Genomic DNA, 19,393 nt, shown 5'->3' on the forward strand with positions numbered 1-19,393 from the left:
TATTTTCTTCTACCACTCGGGCGTTCTTGAACACGATGCGCTTGCTCGTGGCTGACATTGTGACCTGTTTCAATGTTGGCAGCGTGTTCCTCCGCCTGATCATAAATTCGGGTCATCTCTTCAATTTCCTCTAAGTCATGAGGTTTCCTCAATAGCCGTCGCCGAAGTGTCTCTGAGTGGCAACCTGTTATAATTTGTGATTTGATGGCCGCCTCCGGCGAGAACCTTTCGAACTCGCAGTACCTCGACAGCCGTCGCAATCTAGTGATGAACGCACTCATCGCCTCCTCTTTTCCTTGGCGTGCTTGATGGAATGCATGGCGCTCATAATCGACATTTCTTTTATGAAGAAATTTTTTGTTCAGTGCGTCCCGCACATCGTCATACGTCCCTGCTTCAGCAGGCGGAAGATCCTTTATTATTCTGCTTATTTCTCGGCCTGCGAGATTACGAAGAGCAATCAACTTCTCTTCGTTTTCCGTCACTTTGGATCCCTCCATATAGTCCTCGAAATCCTCTAGCCACTCCTGCCACTTGGGGCCCATGCTCCCTCCTGTGGTCACGGTCAGATATTCCGGGGCTCGCAGGTGCGATCCTCCCACAGCCAGGGGCTTCCGTTGTAGTGATGTTGCCATTTCCTCGTTGTCTTCTTTCCACTTCTTTGATGAGTCTTGTTCCGTGATGTGTTCTCGCCAATACTTGCTTATTTATTTATTTATTTATTTTTTTTTTTTGCCAATGCTTGTTTGTTTGTACTTGCCAGTGCTTACTTGCACTTGTCAATGCTTGTTGGTATTCCACTTGCCAGTGCTTGTTTATTTTGTCTTGCCAATGCTTGTTTTGTGCCTCTTTGTGCCAATGCTTGTTTATTTGGTCTTGCCAGTGCTTGCTTCTGCTATGGCGTGCCTGACTTCAAAATGGCCGCTCCCAACCGTTTAAGGGGTCTGTCTCGAAAGCCTGCCTGACTCCAAGATGGCCACCGTCCCTGCATACACGAGGCTTTCTCTCAATGCTCACATTCAGCCCTCTTCATTCCGGACTCACCAGCGGGCATCTTTGGCTGGTGGCACACCTCCAGTCCTGCTCTGCATTCACAGCGACAGCTCAGGTGAGATCGGGGTGGGCTCCCGCCTTTTCTTGCAGTTCCCCGCGGTCTTCCTCACACCGGCGGGCCGAAACTCACGCATCAAGCGTGAGATTTGCCGGCATCGAGCTTTCCCAGCTCGCACTTCAACGCGCTCGACAGCGCTCGCTGACAGGCCCTCTGGGACAGCGTCTCAGGTGCTGGGGCACTCCTCTCTCTGCTCTTGGGTGCACGACAGGGTCGGGGTGGGCTCCCGACTTTTGCACTCACCAGCGTCTTCCCAGTCACACGCGTCCCGCGTGAAACGCTCTCCAACGCGATCGGCTCTGCTCACTTCTTACAGTCTTGTGGTCAGTGGGGCTTGGTCATCCCACCCTCGTCGCCAGCTGTAGCGTCGCGCTACTAATGAAACCACAGACACTCAGGATATTTATCTCTATTCAATGGAGCTTTATTCTCGCGTCTTACACCAGCGCTGTCCCTATTCTAACTGCCCTATCCTCTCCTAACTCCTCCTCTTCCCTTGACCCTCTGGTTCCGCCCTCCCCAGCTACTAGACTGCTGGCTATCTTACACCCCTCACACATATCTCAGCACCCTGCCTTGTAGGATTAGCAAGGCCTGCCTTAGGGGTGACCTATGAGGATATATGTGTTGTATTTAGGTGGGATACAGGATACCTATTGTAAGGGGTGCACGCACCACCTTACCCAGACTACAGTAGTGGTCTGGTGGTGTCAGTTTGTATGGCTGTCCCAGGGGTGGCACAATAAGTGCTGCAGCCCCTGGTAGGCCTCTGAGGGACCCATGCCCTGGGTACCTAGGGTACCATCTACAAGGGGCTGATAGGGTGTCCTCAGTATCCAATTGGGATGTACCTAGGGTACTCACTTCAGTTCAGAGAGGAAGCAGATAGGCTGGGGGTCCTGGATAGCAGTGCCACAGCCTGGCTAGAGTCAGAAAACAGTCAAAACATCAGCAAAAAGTTGGGGGCAACTATGCAGTCGATGCCACTCTCCTACATAACACCCCCCCCCAAAACACAGGGGCATTAAACTTACCTTGACCAGTTGAGTCTTCATGTTCTAAGTGGAAATATCTGGAGAGGCCATCTGCATTGGCATGGTTGCTCCCAGGTCTATGTTCCACTGTATAGTCCATTCCCTGTAGGGAAATGGACCACAGGAGTAGTTTGGGGTTTTCACCCTTCATCTGTTTTAGCCATAAGAGGGGCTTGTGGTCGGTTTGAACAATGAAGTGAGTGCCAAACAAGTATGGCCTCAGCTTCTTCAAGGCCCAGACCACAGCAAAGGCCTCCCTCTCACCACAACCTTCTTTAGGCCAATTACCCCTCCCCAAGAGAAGTTAACAACTGCCAGAGCATGGTTAGTACTGACATTGCTCGCATTGGTCACTTGGTAAGTTTCCCCAAGTATGATTTGGCTAGGATCCACAAGGTCCTTAGTCATCATGGTGACACTAGCCCCTGTGTCCCTGTATGCTAGAGACTCCCTTCCATTTATCCTAGGCTGTTGTTTGTATTTGCCCAGACCACTGGGACTCACAAATAGGGACAGGTCCCCATCACAAACCAGCACAGCCTGAGTAGGTGTTCTGACTAGGCCAGAGTCCTCTCCAGATCCCAGGGTCAACCCTACTATGCACTTGTTCTGTGTACTACCACCTATAGCTGGACTAGGAGGAACAGGTGCCTTAGGGGTACTGGTGGGGTCTTTGGCCTTGTTACAGTCTGAAGTCCAATGGGTTTTCTGCTTACAGTTTTTACACCATGGCTTCCTTGGCTGTTTAGCTTTGTTAGATTGGGAATTTTCAGATGCTGCTTTTTGGGGGCCTGTTGAAGACTGTTGGTCTTTTCCCTTTTCCCCACCCTTCTCAGAGTTTTTGGCATCTTCCTTTTTAGTTGCACCCCCCAAGGGCTGGACCTTTTGCTTGATCCTGGTTCTGACCCATTTGTCTGCCTTCTTTCCCAATTCTTGGGGAGAGGTCAGATCTGAGTCCACCAGGTGTTGATGTAATAGTTGATTCTGACAGTTAAGAATCTGCTCCCTCATGATGAGATTGTACAATCCTTGATAATCATTTACTTTACTGCCATTTAATCAACCTTCCAGGGCCTTGGTAGCACAATCTACAAAGTCTACCCAATCTTGATTTTGTGCTTTCTGGGTATCTCTGAACTTTAACCTGTATTGATCAGTGGTTAGACCAAACCCATCTATCAAGATATAATAATCATCTGCATTCTCTTCCCTAACAGAGAGGAGCTTGTCTCTTCCTTTGTCAGCAAAGGAGAGCCATAAGATTGCTGCCCACTGATCTACTGGGACCCTTTGAACTTTACAGGCCCTCTCAAGTGTAGTGATCCATTTAAGGATGTCATCCCCTGTCTGATAGGGGGCACAATCTTATGCAGGTTCCTATGGTCAGGAGCTTTCTCTCTAACTCTAGGGGTATTATTACTGCCACCAGGGGTCTCTAGACCCCACTTTCTTGAAGCTTTCTGAAGCTCCAGGGACTCCCTGTCTAATGCTAGCTGTTCTCTCCTGAACTGAAGCTTAGCTTGCTCAAACTGGATCAGTATGCATTTCCTCTCTTGGGAGGAGTCTCTTCTCTGAGAAGAGGCAGAGGTCCTTTTGGATCTCCCAGAATGGGCAGACTCATCTGAGGGGGATCTGTTCCTTCTGTTTGGATCCACCACTCAGTTCAGTTCAGTAGTTCTTTATTCGGTGATTAAAAAACACCATAAAAGTCATATAAATACAGACAGTTTAGTTTATCCTTAAAAACACAATTAAATCATCTTAAGAACCCTGACTGGAATTACAATTCATCAAGGGGAAACACAGTTGACTCACCCTCGGACCATTAGCTAAAATCATATTGCATTAGAACCACAGGAAAAGTCAGACCACACATATCCATAATAATCACATTAAAACCTCCCCTCTAGTTTCTCTTAGTCTCAGCGCAACTTTAATAAAATTCATCATACAGCATAATGTCAACGGCTCGTTAGCTTTTTGTAAAAAGAGCAGAGCAGATTTAGCTTGTGTCAGCTTTGCCCTTTTTAAAATTTCTATTAAAAACTTCCGCCGTGGCATTAAATAAAAAGGGCAAAAAAATACAAAATGAAGGGTGTCCTGCGGAGACCTATTGTCGCAGCCGCAGGCACCCTTCTGCTCAATTGACACTGTAAAACCTGGCGGATCTGCCAGTAAATGTGGTAAAAGATTGAGCCTAAAACAACACATTAAAAACCTCTCTTGGGCGTTGTGCATGAGATAGAGATAGGGCTTCATCCCCTCTGTGGTCTTAATCGTGTTGTGAGCAATCACCGCACCTTTGGACCCTTCCCCTAGTGTTCTCCTTGTGTCTCTTTGGGCCATGAAGGATCTCTTTAGTGTAATTTTATCTTGAGTGGTGATTGCTTTTGGGTTTGTAAACAAATCTTTGCAGCCTAGGCTATCCAGGTTAGACTCAACATATTTTAGCCATGGGATATTCATACTTTTATCTCTTGTCAAGCAGTCTTTTACAATGAGCCTACTCAATGCGGCTTCTGGATTTGTCCAGATTTTAAGCCAAGTTAAAATGGGTCTAAACTTGACCATATCTTCGATATAAGGCCTCCCCAATTCTCTGTGCGCGATAACAGCTGGGATACTCTGGGGTAATTTTAAGACTGACCTGAAAAATGTATTTTCCTCGTGCTGCAGCTGATCCGTATTTACATATCCCCACACTTCCGCACCATACATAGCTTTTGAGCAACAGATAGAACTATAGAGGTTCATGGTTTGTTCCGGGGACCATCTGCCCAATCTCCTCCCATAACTCGCTATTGCTCCGTTTGAAGCGATTAATTTTCCGCATCGTTCCTCCACTAGAGGGGAGAATTTTAATGTCTCATCAAATCGTAGCCCCAAATAGGAGAAGGACTTCACTTTTTTTAATATGTGGCCCCCAATCCTGTACACAAAGTTGGGGCGTGATTTATTGCCTACTGACATCACATAAGATTTACCAAGATTAACCGACAGGTCTAAGGCTTCCATAAACTTAACAAAGCCATCAATCAGTGTCTGTAGACCTTTCGGGGTGCGGGCTAGCAGCACCGCGTCATCGGCATATAATAGGACCGGAATATGACGCGATCCTACTTTTGGGCAGTCAGTGTTTAAATTAATTAAACACTGCTCTAGGTTGTTGATGTAAAGGGAGAATAAAAAAGGGGCAAGGACACACCCCTGCATTACTCCACTAGTACATGCGAAGGCTTCTGTTAGCCCCCCATCAGTGTTGTAACGTACCCTGGCTGTAGTGTCTCGATGTAGTTCTCTCAGTATATTAATCAGCCCTGGGTCTATTCCCAACTTGCTCAACATCGACCAGAGTTTACTCCTGTTTACGTGGTCAAATGCGGCCGCGAGATCCATGAACCCTAAATAAATAGATTCATTGCTCGTTTTAGTGTACTTTGCGGCCAGCATGTACAGGTTCAGACATTGGTCACTAGTAGATCTACCAGATCTGAAACCATATTGTGTGTCTGAGACAATATTATTGTCTTCAGACCATTCAATAAGTCGGTTCAAAATGACCCTTCCTAAAATTTTGGCTGTTACGTCGATCAGCGAAATAGGCCGATAACATTGGGGGTTGTCCCTATTACCCTTTTTAAAGATAGGGACTATAACTGCCGTAGACCAGGAGCGGTGTAGACCTCATATGACTGCGGTATTTATGACCCTTGTAATAATTAGAGCCCATAGGTCTACATTACTCAAAAATAGATCCGGGGGGGTCCCATCTGGGCCCGGAGCTTTGTTTTTAGTCAGGCCCTCAATGCCCACCCTAATTTCGGATAAAGTAAAATCCACTATCTGTATATCTGGGATAACCATTTCTTCCTCTATAATGGGGTCCTTGCAGTGGTTGTACAGACCCTGAAAGTGTGCCAGCCACTGCTCAGGCAAAATATTTAGTCCGATCTCAGGGGCGTTGTCTTGAAAGCATGGGTTGTTTATTAAGCTCCAAAACTTGGTGATATCCTTTCTTTCAGCCGCCTCCCTTAGGTCTGCCCATGCTGCACCCTGCAGTGCAAGTTTCCTCTTTTGGACCTCATTCTTATATACCAATCTGCACTGCCTTATTTTCTTATTATCCCTCGGCTTAAGTTTCAGAGTACCTTTGAGATCTCTAAGGGCTCGTGAGCACTCACTATTGAACCATCTTGGCTGATTACTCCTTCTTTTTGGCGCATTTGTTGACAGTAGCCCATCTACCAAGTTGGTTAAATAGCCGAATGCTTTCATTAGTTGGAGGCCCTCGATGTCCAGGTCTAAACAATCTACAATCGGTTGTTTTCCATGGACCATTAGGGACCTATAAAATTCTGTGCCATCTATTTTTGACCACCTGAGGCGCCTTCCTTGGTCAGTCGCACTCATGGTAATGCCATCCGTGTGACTTTCTCCCTTCCGTCTGATAAAAAAGCTCCATTATGAGGGGATTGTGGTCACTGAATGGGCTCCACTCAATATCCACTGACATAGCCCAGTTTTTTAGAAGGCTGGAGACTAAAATATAATCAATAATTGATGCACACCCTCTTCCCTTAAAGGTAGGAGGGAGGGAGCCATCACTCCCCACCGTCATCATATTGACCGTATGCTCCAGGTCGTACTTATCCAGGATCTTACTCAAGGCCCTCCCCTCCAATGTGTGGTCAAAGTGGGGACCTATCCTAGCTTGGCAATTGGACCATTCGGTCTCCACAGGAGACAAAAGAGGGCACAAATGGGTATTAAAGTCTCCCATAACTATATACAAAGGGGTCCTTGCCCCTGCTGTTGTAGGATGCTCATGTCTTAATCGAGAGTCTAGCTCCCTAAGGATGGGGTTGTTCTCCCCTCCTCCTCCTGTGTTATAGACATTGAGCATAGTTAACCTAAACCCATTAGATCTGAATCCCAGTGACTGAATGTGCTGGGAGGACCCAGTCATGTTTGTCCATACACCTTGCACCCTCAAATCTACATATGTGGACAACCCACCTTTGGCCCTACCTGAGCTAGATTTCGTGGCAGGAATAAAAAACACATTTGTAGCCTGTTGGAAAACCACTCCCACACTAGAAAGGGTGGTGGTGGTCTTCCGGAACACACTGTGGTAGCTTGGCTCGAGTGGTCAGGAAACAGGCGCCGTGCTAAGCATACAATATACCCATACAATAACCATGCGTGCATCCGTTCCAAAAACGACTCTACACCGTAAAAATTATGAAAATATTCTTTCTTTATCTTTTTCTCTTAGTTGCTGATTGGAAAAATAAATAGGTCAATCACAATATACAAGTTTCAATTAGTGCAGGTCAAATAAATATTGGCTGTTTGATGAAATAAATAGGGGTGATCATAAATAACAGGGCATAAATACAAGTGCAATATATACAGACAATTAAATACTTTGAGGCAATAAATACTGTACCAATAAATATTGTACACCATCAAGTCCTGTGGACCTATAAATATAGTGCAGCAATAAATAGGTAAAAATTCAATAAATACAGTACCCCCAATAAATAATTAAAAGTATACAGCAACCCTCATATAATCAGATGACACTTCAATTCTTATGGGCTGATTTGGCCCAGGCACAGCTTGTAGGGTTGTGGAAGGCTTGAGGGGGGGGCTACTCCCTGGCTGGGACAAGGCTGAGGCCTAAACTGAGGTAGATCAAAGGGGGGAATACCAATGCCCTGGCTTTCCTTCTCCACACAACCTCTCTAGGTTAGTCCCAGTTCACCCCAGGCACAGTCAGGTGGGTTACAGCACCTCCCTAGCCCCTTAGAGCAGTCTCTCAGGTCTCCACAGGGCCTTAGGCGCCCTCTACTCCACTTACTGCCCTTTTTCTGATGTTCCGACGCCGCTGGAGTCGTGTCGACGCCGTGAGGCGGTTCCGGTTCGGTCTCGGCGGCCTCGGCACAATGTCAGTTCTTTGACGACGCCGGTAGGCGGTTCCGGTCCGATGTCGGTGGCCTCGGTTCGATCTCGACCTCCGATTCGACGGCGTCGGGCAGTCTCTTCACGATGTCGACTTCGGGCGGCTCCGGTCCGATGGCGCTCTCGGCTCCGATGACGTCGGCCGGCCTGGCCTCGATGTCGACTTCCGGCGACTCCGGGGTGCGATCTTCACCCCCGACCTCCGGTGCTCCTCCACACAGGTTCCGGGCGACTCCGGAGTGCGATTCTCACTCCCGACCTCCGGTGCTCCTCTACCTCGGTCTCCGACGACTCCGGAGGGCGGACTTCACTCCTCCGATGACGCCGCTCGCTCGACCTCGGTTCACTTCCTCCTCGACCTCTGGTATTCCTCACGACCTCCGTCGGCGCCCTCTCACGACCTCAGGCGGCTCCGGGTACGACGTCTGCTACTTCAGTCAGCGCCGCTTCTCCACCTCGGGCTCCAGGTCTTCAGGCTACTCGACGCCGGACTCCAGGGAAACCAGTTCTCAGGTCAGAATCTTGCTGTTTTCTTGGTTCTAAGGCCTGTTCCTGCTGTCCAGGTCCTTAGGATAAGTTTCTTCTGTCTTCTTCCCACACAGGGCTATAGGCTGGGATCCATCAGTAGGGACAAGTATCAAGGGTGGGTTTATGGACCCCACTCCAGGCACAAGTTTCCACCCCTGCTGCTTCACTCCTTCCTCCTTCACTGTTGTGCTCCTCTCTCTTCACCAGTCAGGTGCCAACTGCCAGCTCCAACTGCCAACACTCTGTCTTAACCTCCCAACATTCTAAACGGTCTCCAACTGTCACAGAGTTCTGGGATCTCCTGGAATGTTCTGGAAGGTGCTGGTAGGTTCCAGTGGATGCTGGTGATGTCACAGGTGGCCACCATTTTGTGCTTCAGGCCCTCAGACAGAAGTTTCAGGGGTAGCTAAAATGGCTCCCTGAATCTGCAGCAACACGAAAAAGTCTGGTGGTTCCCAAAAAGGAAAAATTCAAACAGGGTTTGAGGCAAAAGTGGGACAAAATAAATAATGATGAGGAGGGACCACCCAAAGGGCTGACAGGTCTAACACGCGTCCCCCCCAGCTGAAAGTGGGGAGAGCTACCCAACCCCTTGGGAGTTCTCATCACTAAGGCGGAAATACCTTGAGAGACCGTCTGCATTGGCGTGGTCCACTCCAGGCCGATGTTCCACCTGAAAGTCCATCCCCTGTAGGGAAATAGACCACCTCAACAACTTGGGATTCTCCCCCTTCATTTGCATCAGCCAACGAAGGGGTCGGTGGTCGGTCTGAACTAGGAAGTGCGAGCCAACCAGGTATGGCCGCAACTTCTTCAGAGCCCATACCACTGCAAAGGCTTCACGCTCTATTGCACTCCACTTCTGTTCCCTGGGAAGTAGTCTCCTGGATAGGAAGACCACGGGTTGATCCAGACCCTCTTCGTTGAGTTGCGATAACACTGCCCCAATGCCATGTTCTGATGCATCTGTCTGGACAATGAACTCCTTGGAAAAGTCTGGGGCCCTTAAGACCGGGGCCTCGCACATGGCTTTCTTCAATCTCACAAAGGCTTGCTGACAAGCCTCCGTCCAGACTACCCGTCGAGGTTGTTTCTTGGACGTGAGCTCCGTGAGGGGGGCTACGATGGTACCGTACCCCTTCACGAAGCGGCGATAGTATCCCGTGAGGCCCAAAAATGCTCGGACCTCAGTCTGTGTCTTGGGGGGTTCCCAGGCCATGATGGCCTCGATCTTCGCCTGGAGGGGTTGCACCGTTCCCCTACCCACCAAGTGTCCAAGGTACACTACCGACCCCTGCCCGATCTGGCACTTGCTGGCCTTGATCGTCAATCCAGCTTGTCTCAGGGCCTGGAGAACAGCTTGCAGGTGACGCAAGTGATCCTCCCAGCTGTTACTGAAGACGGCTATGTCATCCAGATAAGCAGCAGAGAAACTCTCCATTCCGGTGAGGATCTGGTTTACCAGGCGCTGAAACGTGGCAGGTGCGTTCTTGAGCCCAAAGGGCATCACACAGAACTGGTAGTGGCCATTGGGCGTGGAGAAGGCTGACCTTTCCCTTGCTCCATCAGTCAAAGAGATCTGCCAGTACCCAGAGGTAAGGTCAAAGGTACTTAGATATTGGGCAGCTCCCAGCCGGTCAATTAATTCATCCGCCCTAGGGATCGGATGTGCATCAGTTTTTGTCACTGAATTCAGTCCCCGGTAGTCCACACAGAACCTCAGTTCTGGTTGGGCACCCGGTGGTGCAGCTTTTGGTACTAACACCACCGGACTGGACCAGGGGCTGCTAGAAGGTTCAATCACTCCTAGCTCCAGCATCTTAGTGACCTCACTATGAATGCTGGCCTTCACCTTGTCTGACATCCGGTAGATCTTGGACTTCACAGGTGGGCTGTCTCCTGTGTCCACGTCATGGACGCACAGGTGAGTCCTACCTGGGACAAGGGAGAACAACGAAGAGTACTGCCCCAAGACCTGGCGACAGTCCTCCTGCTGTTCAGGAGTTAGAGATGGGGAGAGAATCACTCCCTCCACCGACCCATCCTTTTCTTGAGACGCAAACAGATCAGGGAGAGGCTCGCTTTCCACGTCCTCTCCTCCGTCAGTCACCATCATCAAGATGACTTCGGGCCTCTCGTGGTGGGGTTTGAGGCGGTTGGCATGCAGCACCCGCAGGGGCTGACGAGGGGTCTTCAGGTCCACCAAGTAGGTAGCCTTACCCTTCTTCTCCAACACCTCAAAGGGTCCTGACCAGCGATCCTGGAGGGCACTAAGCTCTCCTGGTTCGATCACCCACACCTTCTGGCCAGGCTCCAACTCCACCGGGTGAGCGTTGTGGTCATACCACGCCTTCATCACTGCTTGGCTGGCTTCCAAGTTGTCAGAAGCTTGCTTCCACAACTTAGCCATTTGGCTCCGGAAGGCCAGCATGTAGCTCACCACATCCTGGGGGAGCTTTCTGGGAGTTCTTTCCCATCCGTCTCTCACCAGGTTAAGAGGTCCACGTACAGGGTGCCCATACAGAAGCTCGAAGGGGCTGAAGCCCACTCCCTTCTGTGGCACTTCCCTGTAGGAAAAAAGTAAACAGGGTAGGAGGACGTCCCATTTCCTCCGCAGGCTTTCAGGCAGACTTCTGATCATGCCTTTTAAGGTTTTGTTAAACCTTTCCACTAGACCATTGGTCTGGGGGTGGTAAGGAGTCGTGAACCGGTAGGTCACTCCACACTCCTTCCACATTGCCCGCATATACGCTGACATGAAGTTGGTCCCCCTGTCGGACACAACTTCCTTGGGAAAACCCACTCGGGTAAAGATTCCCATCAGGGCCCTTGCCACAACAGGTGCTGTTATGGTCCTCAGAGGTATTGCCTCTGGGTACCGTGTGGCATGATCCACCAGAACCAGGATAAACCTGTGACCAGCTGTAGTTGGTGGATCTAATGGACCCACAATGTCGATGCCCACCCTTTCAAAGGGGGTGCTAACGACAGGGAGTGGTTCCAGGGGAGCTTTCAGCTTCACCCCTGTTTTCCCACTGGCTTGGCAAGACACACATGTCCGGCAGTAGGTATCGGACGACACTTTCATCTGAGGCCAATAAAAGTGTGGGACAAGACGGGCGAAGGTCTTGTCTTGCCCCAGGTGTCCTGCCAATGGTATCTCGTGAGCCAACTCTAAAAGGAAGGCTCGATAACGTTGAGGAACTACCAAGGCTCGTGACGATCCATGTAGGGGTGCCTTGGGTTCACTGTAGAGGAGGCCATCCTCCCAGTAAACACTGTAGTTCCCTTCAACGTTCCCTGCTGCCTGGGCTTCGGCCTGTCGCCTCAGCCCCTCAAGGGTAGGGCACTCCCTCTGGCCCTGGCAGAATTCCTCCCTGGACGGGCCTCCCTCCACGTGCCACTCGGCCGGGATGGGTAAGTCCTCCAGGTTGGTAACGTCCCCCTCCGCAGACTCCTGGCCCACCACCTCCGGTGGCCTATCCGTCCTACGGGGTGGAGACGCCGAGGCAGGCTCCTCCTGTCCTCGGTTCTTCCCTTGACTGGCAGCTGGCTGGGCCTTTGTTCCAGGCTCCAGCCGGAATGAACTCCCTCTTCGGGTAGTCTCGGACCTTGTGCTAACACAGGCCCAGTCAGGTGTACCCAGCATCTCGGTGTGAGTCCGGTATTCCACCTCCTTCCAAGCGTTGTGCTCCATGTCATTGCCCAGCAGACAATCGACTGGCACGGCAGGGCTTACGGCAACTCGAAGTGAACCTGCAACCCCCCCCCATTCAAAGGGAACCTCGGCCACGGGATAGTGGCCTGTTCTGCCGTCAGCCATCGCGGCTGGGTGGAGTACATCGGGAATTACCTGCTCTGGAGACACCAGTTGGCTACGCACCATAGTCATACTGGCTCCTGTGTCTCTCAGAGCCTCCCCTCTTTGGCCGTTGATGGTGATCCACTGCCCATACTTTGCGGTATTTGCGGGCACCTGGATCTTGGGAACCATCTCCCGTTCTCCCAGGGACACTAAAGTGACACCCGCCCACTCCCTTCCCTTAGTTAAGGGCATCTCCTCCCCGAGCACTACACTAGCTACTCCGGGGGGCTTTCCTCCAGTGGGAGGGGGTGATCGTTTCTGACACTTCGGATCTCCTTTATAGTGTCCAACGCCACCGCACTCGTAGCAATGGACAACCCTTGGCTGCTGGCTCTGGCCAGGATTAGGGTTTCTGGGGGGGTTAGCCTTAGAGGTGAATCCTGTTCCCTTCCCTTGGAAGTTATTTTGGGGGCCTTTGGAGAACTCCTTTTTCTTTTCCCCTCCCTCTTTCTTCTGGGGGGCGCCCTGTCCGGCCTTTTGAGTATCCCCTCCAGTCCCCCTTGTGGACACCCGGGTACTAGCCCAAATGTCCGCCTCCTCAGCAAGCTTCCGGGGGCTGGTCAGCTTGCTATCCACCAGGTGTTGCCGCAGTTCAGGGAAACATTTCTCGAGTAGGTGTTCCTTCAGTACTAGGTCAAACAGCTCCTCGTAGTTCCTTACTTCACTGCCCTGAATCCAACCTTCCAGTGCCTTCTTTGCATAGTCCAGGAAGTCCACCCAATTCTGTGTGCCCAGTTTGTGACTACCCCTGAACTTCTGTCTGTACTTTTCAGGTGTTAGTCCAAACTTTCTGATGAGCGCCAGTTTCATGGTGGGGTAGTGGGTCTGCTCATCCTCTTCGAGGGCCAATAAAGCATCCCTACCAGCTGGAGGCATGTACTTATACAATCCCCCTCCCCAGTACTTCACTGGAACCCCATGGGCCCTCAACGAGACCTCATAGGCTGCTAGCCACTTGGCGATGTCATCACCCACCCCATAGCTAGCTACTATGTCCCTTGGCAGGTAAGGTTTGGGTTCCCTGGTGGACTCTTGGATTTGGCTGCCACCATTAGGAACAGTTGGTGCCCCAATTCTTAGGATCTGAAGCTGTATCTCTTTCAGTCTTATCTCATGAGCCATCCTCTCTTTCTCCGTCTCATGAGCCAACCTCTGTTCCTCCTTCTCCTTCTCCAGCTTTGCTAAATCCCATGTGAGCTGTCTTTTCTCTCTCCGATCTGCTAACTCCACGCTGGATAAGCCCCCGCTAGAGACAGTGCTGCCCTTCCTAGAAAGTGTCCTGGGCCCTGCTGACAGGTTCCCCACCTCAGGTTGGTACATCTCAGCCCCCTCGGGGTCAGGCTCTCCATCCCTGTCTTCCTCCTCAGCCTTGCTTTCTCGGCGTGCCTCCCCCCAAGCCCTTAAGCTGGTTTGGAGTGCACCCTTCTTTGCTCCTGGGGGACAGTACACCCCCTCCCGCTGGCAAAACTCCCTGAGTTGGGCCACAGTGTACGTTTCTAGATTCTCTAGTACAAACTCCATCTTGCCCACTCAGGTTAGAGGACAGGTTTTGTGCAGTAGCAATGTAGGGGGGTACCTTTAGTAATACCTCCTCCCACCACCAGAGTAAATTTGGAAAAAAAACAAAAACCCACAATTAGGAAGGCCGCTGTGAGAAAACTCCCGGTGTAGGCCTATGGACTACCCACAGTTATTGTTGAGTATATGTAGGCACAGCTCTATCCCACCACTGAACACCAATTTATGTTGGAAACGCCCTCCCACACTAGAAAGGGTGGTGGTGGTCTTCCGGAACACACCGTGGTAGCTTGGCTCGAGTGGTCAGGAAACAGGCGCCGTGCTAAGCATACAATATACCCATACAATAACCATGCGTGCATCCGTTCCAAAAACGACTCTACACCGTAAAAATTATGAAAATATTCTTTCTTTATCTTTTTCTCTTAGTTGCTGATTGGAAAAATAAATAGGTCAATCACAATATACAAGTTTCAATTAGTGCAGGTCAAATAAATATTGGCTGTTTGATGAAATAAATAGGGGTGATCATAAATAACAGGGCATAAATACAAGTGCAATATATACAGACAATTAAATACTTTGAGGCAATAAATACTGTACCAATAAATATTGTACACCATCAAGTCCTGTGGACCTATAAATATAGTGCAGCAATAAATAGGTAAAAATTCAATAAATACAGTACCCCCAATAAATAATTAAAAGTATACAGCAACCCTCATATAATCAGATGACACTTCAATTCTTATGGGCTGATTTGGCCCAGGCACAGCTTGTAGGGTTGTGGAAGGCTTGAGGGGGGGGCTACTCCCTGGCTGGGACAAGGCTGAGGCCTAAACTGAGGTAGATCAAAGGGGGGAATACCAATGCCCTGGCTTTCCTTCTCCACACAACCTCTCTAGGTTAGTCCCAGTTCACCCCAGGCACAGTCAGGTGGGTTACAGCACCTCCCTAGCCCCTTAGAGCAGTCTCTCAGGTCTCCACAGGGCCTTAGGCGCCCTCTACTCCACTTACTGCCCTTTTTCTGATGTTCCGACGCCGCTGGAGTCGTGTCGACGCCGTGAGGCGGTTCCGGTTCGGTCTCGGCGGCCTCGGCACAATGTCAGTTCTTTGACGACGCCGGTAGGCGGTTCCGGTCCGATGTCGGTGGCCTCGGTTCGATCTCGACCTCCGATTCGACGGCGTCGGGCAGTCTCTTCACGATGTCGACTTCGGGCGGCTCCGGTCCGATGGCGCTCTCGGCTCCGATGACGTCGGCCGGCCTGGCCTCGATGTCGACTTCCGGCGACTCCGGGGTGCGATCTTCACCCCCGACCTCCGGTGCTCCTCCACACAGGTTCCGGGCGACTCCGGAGTGCGATTCTCACTCCCGACCTCCGGTGCTCCTCTACCTCGGTCTCCGACGACTCCGGAGGGCGGACTTCACTCCTCCGATGACGCCGCTCGCTCGACCTCGGTTCACTTCCTCCTCGACCTCTGGTATTCCTCACGACCTCCGTCGGCGCCCTCTCACGACCTCAGGCGGCTCCGGGTACGACGTCTGCTACTTCAGTCAGCGCCGCTTCTCCACCTCGGGCTCCAGGTCTTCAGGCTACTCGACGCCGGACTCCAGGGAAACCAGTTCTCAGGTCAGAATCTTGCTGTTTTCTTGGTTCTAAGGCCTGTTCCTGCTGTCCAGGTCCTTAGGATAAGTTTCTTCTGTCTTCTTCCCACACAGGGCTATAGGCTGGGATCCATCAGTAGGGACAAGTATCAAGGGTGGGTTTATGGACCCCACTCCAGGCACAAGTTTCCACCCCTGCTGCTTCACTCCTTCCTCCTTCACTGTTGTGCTCCTCTCTCTTCACCAGTCAGGTGCCAACTGCCAGCTCCAACTGCCAACACTCTGTCTTAACCTCCCAACATTCTAAACGGTCTCCAACTGTCACAGAGTTCTGGAATCTCCTGGAATGTTCTGGAAGGTGCTGGTAGGTTCCAGTGGATGCTGGTGATGTCACAGGTGGCCACCATTTTGTGCTTCAGGCCCTCAGACAGAAGTTTCAGGGGTAGCTAAAATGGCTCCCTGAATCTGCAGCAACACGAAAAAGTCTGGTGGTTCCCAAAAAGGAAAAATTCAAACAGGGTTTGAGGCAAAAGTGGGACAAAATAAATAATGATGAGGAGGGACCACCCAAAGGGCTGACAGGTCTAACATAGCCTAAAATGTGAAAGGGACTATTATCGGTCACCCATGTCTCCTGCAAACTAATTATCTGGAACTGCCCCATATATTCTCTCCATTCCAGATTGTTACATTTGCTTGCCAAACCAGCCGTGTTCCATGAAATAAATCTCAGGCCTCTCTTTACTATTAATTCACGGCCCCTGTCTATAAGGCCTCTACTACTTGTTACTACATTAAGGCCTCCTTCTAAGGGTAGTGTGTGCCTCCTTACCGCCCCCATATCCTTTGTAGAGTCTCCCGCTGAACCCCTTCCACCTAAGTTGTTTTGAAATCTTGGATCATTACTTATTACCGGGTGGACTATAGTCTCTGCCACCCACGGCGCCCGCATGTCTCTTGGTATTCCTGTCTTTTCTATAGGTCGACTCTCTATAGGGGATGTTTCCTGTAGTGGTTTTCTCTGTACTCCACTTGCTGCCCCCCAGTTGTGTGGTTTTCCCTCATTTCTAAACTGTCCCTCTGTTGGGGGGGGGGGGGGGTGTTAGTCAGTCATTATCCCATAGGGCCACCAGAGGACTAAACCTGTTTCTCCAACTAGGGTGTCCTCCATCCCTGAACCCCATCCACCCTCCCGATTGGTTCAAACCCTCCTATGATGTACCGGGTGACCCTCCCTTCGGTCATCCGTGTGATTCAAAACCCCCTGTTCTCTGGGCTGACTCGGGTAAAAATAGCTTAAGGGCAAAGGTCTTATATTGCTTGCACAGTTAGTTGTTTCTTCATTAAGGATATGTGTCACAACGTTCCTGTCCCCAACATTAGCTACAATGCAATTACCGGCAATATCTTTTCTCCTATTGGCGAGCCAATTTACCCCTCTCACCAGTAAGATTTCACCATCTATGTCCCTTGGCAGTGGTTTATTTTGATTCAGCCAGTGTATGGTCTTATTTTTCAATTCCTGGTGTGATTCTTTCTGCTCGGCCCTTAGTTCTGGAGCCCCTGTGAAAATTACTACAAAGGGGCACGACTCAGGGGGTAAGTTCATAGTAGGTAATGTCATAGCGGGTGGGGTCTTGGGTGTACTCTCGGGCTGGTTCACTACTTTAATATTTGATGTTGTATTCTGTGGGCCTATTTGAATGGACCTTAAGAGAGGGGTACTTTGTTCTTCCAATCTATTGTGTGGGTACCTCTCATTTAATAATGTGACCTTGTCCTGCTGCCCCGAATGTGCCCCTGATGTAATTATTGCTTGTCCCTCATTGTGCCTGCATGGGAACCCATTCTTTTCTGGGGCTGAGTTAGGATCAATTATATTTATGGTATTAGACAAATCTGGTGATGAGCCCCTTGCCCTATCCCTAATCTTTATTTCATTCATTATTTTGTCCAATCTGCTAACAAGTGGTTTTTATTGGCTTGTAATGAACATTTCCAGGTGTGTTTGCAGTTCTGCTATTATTTGACCCAGCCAAATTGGTGGAACTGTATATTGTGGTAGCTGTTCATTACTCCCCTCCGCCACTTGCCTACCCTTTCTATCAGGCAGAGTATCTATTCTAGGTTTCTTAGCTTTGGGTCACGTTATGCGCGGTGTCCGTTTTCTACCTATCGGGGCTGGCTTCACTAATATATGTCCACCCTCACCCCCCCCTGGTCCTGTTGTGCACACGGGATTTCTAACTCACTAGTTTCTTGTGAGCAGGGAGATGAGGTATCTACTATTTCTACCAGTGGTTCCTGGGTTAATTTAGAGGGTTCCATAAGTGGGGTCAAGGATAGTCGTCTCTCCGTGCGTTCGATTTCGATTGATACTGCCCCAATCGCTTTCTGTAGCATGCGATCGATGGCAGTAGGCTGGGCAATTGGAGGAGGAAGTATGCCTATCTCCTGTATGTGCCTATGTGGCACAGGGGGGGTTTTTAGTTTGGTTTTAGTTGAGCGAGTTGCCACTTTGCCCACCATTCTACCTGCAGGTGAACCTAGCCCCCCAGAACAAAAACAAAATGCAATATATGTGTTTTACAGCCACACCTGTGTCCCCTCTCCCTCTTTGGTCTGACCACTCTACGGGCTTTTCTTCTTTATACCCCTCCCCACCCCAACTTGCGTTTGTGTAGTCCCGGAGTCACTGTCAGTACATCTTCTCCTTAAGCGGCAGTAAGTCCCCGGTCCTGGATCCTGTGTTCCAGCCACAAAGGGGGTGGCCCAGCCCAGCTTCGGCCAGCCCCGGACAGCCACAGACGGCCTGCCCTCTGCCCGGGCTCAGCCCGGCGCGTCCCGCGCGCGTCCTCGCGGGAGGAAGGGCAACGTCTGCCTTTAAGCGCCTCCTGGCGCGGTGTAGCACGTCGGTGAAGGGGCAGAGCCAAGCCCAGCCCCCGGGTCAGTCGGGTGAAAGAAGGCAGCGGCAGCCACATGCCGCACACAGGATTCAGTAGCGCCCCGCTAGACCCTACGCTGAGACTGCCTTTAAGCGCCTCCTGGCGCGGTGTAGCACGTCGGTGAAGGGGCGGAGCCAAGCCCGGCCCCGGGTTAGTCGGGTGAAAGAAGGCAGCGGCAGCCACACGCCGCAAACAGGATTCAGTAGCGCCCCACTAGACCCTACGCTGAGACTGCCTTTAAGCGCCTCCTGGCGCGGTGTAGCACGTCGGTGAAGGGGCAGAGTCAAGCCCGGACCCCAGGTCAGTCGGGTGAAAGAAGGCAGCGGCAGCCACACGCCGCAAACAGGATTCAGTACCGCCCCGCTAGACCTTACGCTGAGACTGCCTTTAAGCGCCTCCTGGCGCGGTGTAGCACGTCGGTGAAGGGGCGGAGCCAAGCCCGGCCCCCGGGTCAGTCGGGTGAAAGAAGGCAGCGGCAGCCACACGCCGCAAACAGGATTCAGTAGCGCCCCGCTAGACCCTACGCTGAGACTGCCTTTAAGCGCCTCCTGGCGCGGTGTAGCACGTCGGTGAAGGGGCGGAGCCAAGCCCGGCCCCCGGGTCAGTCGGGTGAAAGAATGCAGCGGCAGCCACACGCCACAAACAGGATTCAGTAGCGCCCCGCTAGACCCTACGCTGAGACTGCCTTTAAGCGCCTCCTAGCGCGGTGTAGCACGCCGGTGAAGGGGCGGAGCCAAGCCCGGCCCCTGGGTCAGTCGGGTGAAAGAAGGCAGCGGCAGCCACACGCCGCAAACAGGATTCAGTAGCGCCCCGCTAAACCCT

This window comes from Triturus cristatus, chromosome 4_2, assembly GCF_964204655.1.
Source record: "Triturus cristatus chromosome 4_2, aTriCri1.1, whole genome shotgun sequence".
NCBI classification, from domain to species: domain Eukaryota; kingdom Metazoa; phylum Chordata; class Amphibia; order Caudata; family Salamandridae; genus Triturus; species Triturus cristatus.